The following is an 8,371-nucleotide window of genomic DNA, read 5'->3' as shown; positions in this document are numbered from 1 at the left end:
CCGGGGCTTTGGCAGTGTGGCATGTCGGTGGACGGCGCCCAGGGCCGTAGCACACGACCCGGGGCCCGGCCGGGCCCCTGGGCTCCCAAGCCCGGAGGCGCAGGGGAAGCCTTCCCGGGCCCTCCGGACCCCGTCCCGGGCACCCTGCCACGCAGCAGGACCAAGGACAGAGCCCGGGATGGGGAGGCCGCCCTCCCCGGGCCCTCAGGGGCCCCGGCCGGAGCTGCTGAACTCAGCCGATGGAGGGGAGGCTCCCCGGGCTCGAAGGAAACCACGTCCTGGTCCTTTGTCAGTGCGGCAGGCCGGGGGACCGGGCCCAGGGCCGGGGCACCCGACCCGGGGCCCGGCCGGGCCCCCGGACCCCATCCAGGGCTTCCTGCCACGCGGCAGACCCAGGGACGGATCCGGGGCTGGGCCGGCATCCTGGCATGTCCAGCTGACGGCTGAGGACCGCTAGGCCGAGGGGGGTCCCAGAATACCTTGTCCCTACCAATCCGGAGGAAAATTACCCCCATTTCTTGTAATCCGTGCACACGAGGTGACAGAGGGGACCCAGGGCGCAAAAGTGCCCGACCTCCTGGAGCCCTCGCTGGGACCTGGGAGGCGAGTGGCACCCCATCGGGACTTCCAGGGAAGTCCGGCCATCTGGTCACACCATAGGAAAGCTTCGCGGGCGACCAGATGGCCGAGGCGAGAGGGGCGACCAGATGGCCAGGAACGAAATGACGCCAATCTGTCTGCCCCGGGCCTGTAGGGCTCAGGAGCTGCGGGGCCCCTGGGCTCTGGGACTGCAGGGCTCGGGGACTGCAGGGCTCCACGGCTGCAGGGCTCCGGGGCTCCAGGGCTCCAGGGCTCCAGGGCTCCAGGGCTCCAGGGCTCCAGGGCTCCAGGGCTCGCGGGCTGCAGGGCTCCAGAGCAGCAGGGCTCTGGGGTTGCAGGGCCCGGGACCCATGGAGCCCGTCCCAGGACCCATGGAGCCCGTCCCAGGCTCTTCCCCACGCCGCGGGTCGGAGGAGGGAGCCCCGGATGCCTGGGAGGTGTTGCCCGGGGCACATCCCATCTGGTCCCCAGGAAGGGGACCGCCAGCACAGGCAGGCGGGCCCGGGTGCTGCCTGGCCCTGTCTCAGCATGGCCAGACCTCGCGGAGGCCTGCCTGAGCAAACTCGGAGGAAAAGGCCCATCGGCGATGGGGCTGAGAGGCAGGTGCGTACCCGGGCCCCTGGGGGCCCCGGCGGGCGGGCCCGGGTCCTGCCTTCCCCGGATTCAGAACCACCGGACCTATCGGAGGTCGGAATGTAGGAAAAAAACTCGGAGAAAAGGAACCATCGGGAAGGGGCTGAGAGGCAGGTGCGTTCCCGGGCCCCTGGGGGCCCCGGCGGGCTGGCCCGGGTGCTGCCTGGCCCCGTCTCAGCATGGCCAGACCTCGCGGAGGCCTGCCTGAGCAAACTCGGAGGAAAAGGCCCATCGGCAAGGGGGCTGAGCGGCAGGTACGTACCCGGGCCCCTGGGGGCCCCGGCGGGCATGCCCGGGTCCTGCCTTCCCCTGATTCAGAATCGCAAGACCACACGGAGGTCTGACTGACCCTCTCCCTACTAATCCGGAGGAAAATTACCCCCCTTTCTTGTAATCCGTGCACTCGAGGTGACAGAGGGGACCCAAGGCGCAAAAGTACCCGACCTCCTGGAGCCCTCGCTGGGATCCGGGAGGCAAATGGCACCTCATCGGGACTTCCAGGGAAGTTTGGCCATCTGGTCTCCCCCATCGGAAAGCATTGCGTGTGACCAGATGGCCGGGATCGAAAGTGCTTCACACCCCGAGCCTTCGTGGTAGGGCTCCTGCCTGCCTTTCCTGCCTGCCTGCCTGCCTCCGTCCGCGGCGGACGGGAAAGACCATCCGCCATCCTAATTTACCCCAGGCTTAACGGGTCACCCTTAACATAGCCTTAACATAGCCAGGGACGATGGGGCCGATTATGATGGCGGACGGGAAAGACCGTCCGCGGTGGCAACGGACAGGAAAGACCATCTGCAGGGCGGACGCGAAAGTGAAGGCCCGTCCCAGGCACTCGGCCATGCAGTGGAGAAGTGTGGCTCAATGGTTAGCGAGTCAGACCCTGATGCAGAGGTCTAGCCCGGGACCAGGGTTCGATTCCCCGCCTCGGCGGGTCTTGGGCTCTGAGGTTCCGTGACGGTTCTGTGACGACTTGAACCCGTGTTTTCAAGTTTGTCGGAAATACCTAATATTGGTATCAGTGAACCGCAAATGATCCATTTAGTATATCCTAGTGTTTTCGCTACGCTACGAGCAAGAGCACTCCTTCCATTGACATATTTCTGATATACCCACGGCATCCATCTTAGACCATGGCCGCCATTTTGTGTTTCCTTGCCCTCACATATGCAATAGCCTCGGATCACTTCATTCACTCCACTTTGATTAAGGACACGTAGCCTTAGCCGGAGATTCACCTCTTACATGACACGTGCACCCTTAAACCAGATCACGCTGTAGCTGCATGACTCGACAAAGGCTGCCTCCTCTGCCCGAGGCTAGCCCTGCCAAACTGGTCTTCGTGTCCATTGTACCTGATCATGATTAGGCGGCCGAAGCCGGTAGCCTTGCCCATTTACAACCCACAAACATCCCTTATCCCACTTTTCTATCTTCCACACCTGGCTCTGTTTCTTTCTTTCTGAATCTTTATTAGGGGGAGGTAACGAACTTTACGATGAGGCGGTCCGGGTCCTGAATGCAATATTGACAGGGAATTGTGACAAACTAGTGGGAACCCCTCTCTTCGCAATGTTTGGCCCCAGATATTATCGACGGTTCCTGTGTAACACCAAATATTTATTGTTTTAGACACAAAGGTTTTGGGAATGTATTACATGTAAAGAATTTGCCCCTAGCATAAAAAACCGTATATAAGGAGCAACCCACTTTGTACAAATCGAACAGGCTCCTAGTCTCTGCCCGTGTGTAGATTCTGTGACTTCTGTGTCCCTGCAGTAATAAACCTTTGGTCTTTGACGCCACCATCGAGAAGCCCGTGTTTCTGTTCATTTGTGCACCAAGGCAGGTGGAACTCCGGGGTCTTTGGGTGTTGTACCCTGACACCTCTGGACGGAACCAAAAAGTCCAAAACTCCAATTGGCGCCCAACGTGGGGCGACGTCATTCGGTACCGGTCCAAAAGCCTGAAGAGTTCGAGAAGCTTCGTGTGAAGATTCCTGAGGGAGGCGCCCCACTTCATCGATCCCGGCATATCGCAAAAGTGGCCCGAAGTTCTCTTCCACGAGGGTTTCCCGTTCAGGACGGCTGCAGTGGGCCGTTGCCTTGACCGTCGCCCTGTCTTGGACCCGAAGTGGTGCAGTCCTTAGTACGGCGAAACGTGACGGGTTTCTCCTTGGTGACGTCTTCAGTGACTCAGTTAAGTATTTAGTGATAGCTAGCTGGTTACTTTTGTGAGGATTGTTAAAAAATCCTTGATCGGTTCTTGGTTTGGTTTGGTTTTGTTAGATTATCACTGGTTGTTCTAGTTACGATAATCTATTTGGTTTAGTTTTGGGTATCGATACGTCAGTTCGTTTTGGTAGGCCTAAGTTCTTGGTTCGAGTGCACATATTTGTTCTGTGTTTTGTTTGTTTTTGTGTTCCGGACTGAAAATGGTAAGTCGGAAAATGTTGTCTTGTTTTAGTTGCAACAGTGACTCACGATTGGAGGACTCTTGTCTGGTTCCTCCGATTGGGACTCCCCTATATGATTTATATTGTAAGTATGGCGTGGGTCCTATAACTTATAATGAGATATGGGTTCGCTATTGTAAGAAGGATGGTGTCCTTAGTTGGCCACTGCATGGTAGTTTTGAGCAAAAGATTCTCGACAATTTGGAAGCGAAATTGTTCAAGAAGAAAGCCCGGCCGGCAATGTTTGATTCCTTCCGTTATTGGCGGAAAGAATCCAAACAGAGAGAAATGAGAAGGTTGAAGAAAGAGCAGAAAGAACAAGAAGAGTTAACTCTAGAGCAAGCGACTAAACAGTTGCAAGCTAACGAGTGTGAGAAGGTCATAGATGTAGCCATTAGAGAGCATAACTTAGCGATTGACAAGTGCTATCCTGCCTTGCCATCGAAAATGGCTAAGATACTGGAGGACTCCGAAAACGATCCTCTGCTATCTTATCTGTTACGGTCACCTCCACCGTATGCACAAGGTGCTACGACTCCACTCGTCCCGAATGTTCAATTGCCGGTTGCTGGACAACCTGGTGCTCCTGCTCCTATCCCTCAGAATCAAGTTCCTGTACTTCCTGTGATGAATGTGAATGTTCCTACAGCTCCTCCTCTTCCTACACTGCCAGCCACTATACCTACCTCTGTACCTACTGCTCCAGAAATTATTTTCCTCGATTCTCCTACTGCTTCCTCATCTATTCCTACCTCCACTGCATTTTCTATGTCTGCGAGTGTACTAACTCCACTTTCTGTTCGTCGGAGAATCACTGATTCGGTTACTAATATGCTGTCTCCTATATATAAAACTTTGATTAAGACTCCTACTCCTGACTCTGTACAGAGACGGAGTCAGCTTCCGAGTACTGAGGAACGGGGAGTTTTAGATTCCACGGCTCTCAGATGGATTTCGAAGGGTAGAAGATATAGTACGAGAGATGTGCTAGACACATTTATGCAGTGGGGAGAACCAACGCAGCGATACGTCTTTGATGAGATGTGCTCGTTGTTACGTGAAGAGATAGAAGAAGACGATGTCGAATCAGATTTGGAAGATTTAATTAGGGTTCAAAAGGAGTTTGCTGCTGGAATGATAGTGGGTGAGAAAATAAAACAAGCAATGGAACTCATTTTAAGTTTTAGGAATGATCCATCTCTTCGTTCACCAAGAGATTTAGAGAAAGGTAAAATGAAGCTAAGTCGCCAATATCCTATGAGGGAAGTTCCTCCAATCTGGCGCGAAGCAGTGGCACGTGATGATATTGCTGGTATTGCAGGTGCTCCAGCGCAGTTCCAACGAGTGTGGATACACATTCCATGGAAGCGAGCAGAAGTATTAGCAGTGAAACAGGCCTTGCCAGATCCGCGTAAGAATCCAGCCGGATATTACAAGGAATTAACACAGACAGTTGAGGCTTGTATAATGAACTTAGCCGACATTGATATGTTATTTGGTAATGTAGTTCCGCAACCAGTGTGGGCTAAAATTCGTAGAGAAGATCATCAAGTTGCTTTAGGTGGTGATTGGGCAGCTATCACTGCAGCAGATAATCAACAAATAGGTGGTGCGAAACCTGAACCTTTGATCGCTAATCTGCCAGGTAGAATAATTGATCTAATGAAGACTCTGATGCCAGCATTGCGTGTTAATTGGGACAAGTTGTCAGCATGTAAGCAAAAGAAAGACGAAAGTGTCTCGGACTTCTTCACGAGGTTCGAAGAAACTTTTGTGGATCATAGTGGTCAGGACATGAGTACAGAAGGAGGACAAAGATTGTTTGTCGATAAATTTGTGCATAATTTGTTACCTGAATTATGCAATAAATTAAAAGACTCAGAAAGTGCGTGGGCTGTATCTACGACAGCGCAAATACTTGCGACTGCGCAGTACTACGAAAATAGAGATAAAGAGGAGAAGGAAAAATCAGAAAAGAAAACGAAAGATTTAAAAACTAAAGTTCTTTTGCAGCAGGCGTATCCGCCTCGCACGAACCAGACTAATACGCAGCAAAACTCATACCAAAGGACAGATTATAGTACATCAAGACCTCAATATCAATGGAATCAATGCGCGTACTGCAAGAAAGAGGGTCACTATAAAAATGAATGTCCGATCTTAGCGCAGAATAATGCAGCAGCAGCTCAAAGAGGTCATGGTGGTTTTGTGCAGAATTCTAGAGGACGAGGACGAGGTGCTATGCCTCCACAAACGAATGATCGTCCCTCCAATCACTTTGATCAACGAAATGGACAATCTGTTCAGCAAAATAGATCTCAGCAATATCTTGTTGAAGATTATTGTGAAGTAGAAGAGGGTTTTCAACAAAATGGGTACTAGGACAGCCATGGACAGAGAGAGGGAGTAGTATCAGTTCCAGTGGATCAGAGTGGGCCTTATGTCGCAGTAGCAACATCAGGTGTAGTCGAACCGTTTCTGTTGGATACTGGTGCCGCAAAAAGTTCTATCATGCATGCGAAACTCCCTGGCGCACCTTTGTCTGGCTCAACAAATGTTTCCGTAGGTTTTTCAGGCGCCCCTGTGTACAACCCGATATCTGGTCCTTTGTCTATTTCTGTTGGACCATGCCAATTGAAAGCACCCCTGATTTTGACGACAGGTTGTAATGAAAATCTGCTTGGTTTAGATTTGTTAAAACGACTATATGCGACATTGTACTGTTCTCCGGAAGGGGTACAGCTTACACTGGGTAAAAATATCACCTCTCCGATGTACTTGTCAATGGACGCACTCCCGCCGGAGCTACGTTCACTCCCTGATTCTCTTTGGGCGACTGGTCCTAATGATGTAGGTCTCCTAGAAATTCCACCGTATGTGGTAACTTTGAAAGCAAATGTGAAATTTCCAAGAATTCCCCAGTATAAAATATCGAGTGAAGGTGAGCGTGCACTTTTATTGATTGTGCAAGACTTGATTAAGAAGGGTGTGGTTGAAGAAACTAGAGGAAATGTCTGTAACAGTCCTGTATTACCGATTCTGAAGCGAACTGACCCTACAAAACCTCCAGTTTATAGGTTTGTCATAGACCTTAGAGAAGTTAATAAGATTGTAATTCCGCAGTTTCCTGTAGTGCCAGATATTACTGCCTTGTTAACATTGATACCTGCTACAGCTACATGGTTCTCAGTTATAGACCTAAAGAATGCTTTCTTTAGCATTCCGATAGCCGAAGAAAGTAGGGATATTTTTGGCTTCTGTCTAGGAGGTCGCAGTTTCAGATTTAAACGCGCTCCACAAGGCTATTGTGAAAGTCCATCCATTTATAGTCAAGCTTTAAAAAGTCAACTAGATTCTTTTGTCCTTCCTCCAGGTTCGGCTCTAGTGCAGTATGTAGACGATCTTCTAGTGGCTGCCGATGACAAGGAAACTTGCAAAGCAGCTACAATTTCGTTATTGCATCATTTGTCTAATTTGAATCATAAGGTATCACCTTCAAAAATGCAATACTGCTGCCAAGAAGTGACCTACCTAGGTCATCTCTTGTCAAAGGAGGGAAGGAAGTTGACCCCAGAAAGAATAAAAGCAATTACGCAGATGAGTGTTCCACGCACACAGAGAGAAGTACGTGCCTTCCTAGGTATTACCTCTTACTGTAGGCAGTGGATCCCAAATTTTTCTCTTTTAGCAAAACCGTTGGTAGCTTTGACTGGGAAAAATGTTCCGAGTCCGGTGCCATGGTCTGATGAATGTCAAGAGAGTTTTACTGAATTGCGAAAAGCATTGTGTTCAGCTCCTGTATTGGGTACACCTGATTACAGCAAGCCATTCACGCTCTACGTTCACGAAAGAGAAGGTTGCGCGTTGAGTGTTCTGACACAGAAATTTGGTGACAAACAACGCCCTTGTGCGTATTTTTCATCAACATTAGATCCGGTAGCCAGAGCGTTACCTAGTTGTTTGAGGGCTACAGCGGCAGCTGCAGCTTCCATTCGACAATCTGCTGGTTTGGTGATGAACAATATGCTAGTGGTCATGGTTCCTCATGCAGTGGATACACTCATGAACCGAACAAAGACACAACACCTTACTAGTGCGAGATTATCTGGTTACGAGCTGACATTATTAGCGAGTCATATTCAGATCAAAAGATGCAATGTATTGAATCCAGCAACATTGTTGCCGACTGATCAAGAGTCGAGTGATTCTGAGCCACATGACTGTTATTTCAAAACGGAGGAAGAGACAAAAGGACGTATCGATTTAAAAGATACTCCTCTATCCAACCCAGATGGTACGCTGTATGTGGACGGGTCATGTTTTAAATTTGAGAATGGTGATGTGACTGCTGCTTATGCGGTAACGACTTTGAAGACGATTGTGGAGACTGCAAGAGTGAGTCAGAATTCTGCCCAAGCTGCAGAATTAATAGCTCTAACGAGAGCGTGTGTTTTAGCTAAGGTAAAGAGAGTGAATGTGTTTACAGACAGTCAGTACGCATTTGGCGTGGCCCATAGTTTTGGCCGGTTGTGGAGAGAAAGAGGTTTCATTACGTCCCATGGGACTAAGATCCAACATGGTCAGCTAGTTAACGACTTGTTGGAATCTCTAACCTTGCCGACTGAAGTTGCGATTGTGAAGTGCAGTGCTCATAAAGCAATCACGGATGATGTTGGTCGTGGGAAT

Source organism: Lissotriton vulgaris, chromosome 4_1 (genome assembly GCF_964263255.1).
Source record: "Lissotriton vulgaris chromosome 4_1, aLisVul1.2, whole genome shotgun sequence".
In the NCBI taxonomy this organism is placed as follows: Eukaryota; Metazoa; Chordata; class Amphibia; order Caudata; family Salamandridae; genus Lissotriton; species Lissotriton vulgaris.
This window is presented reverse-complemented; position numbering follows the sequence as displayed.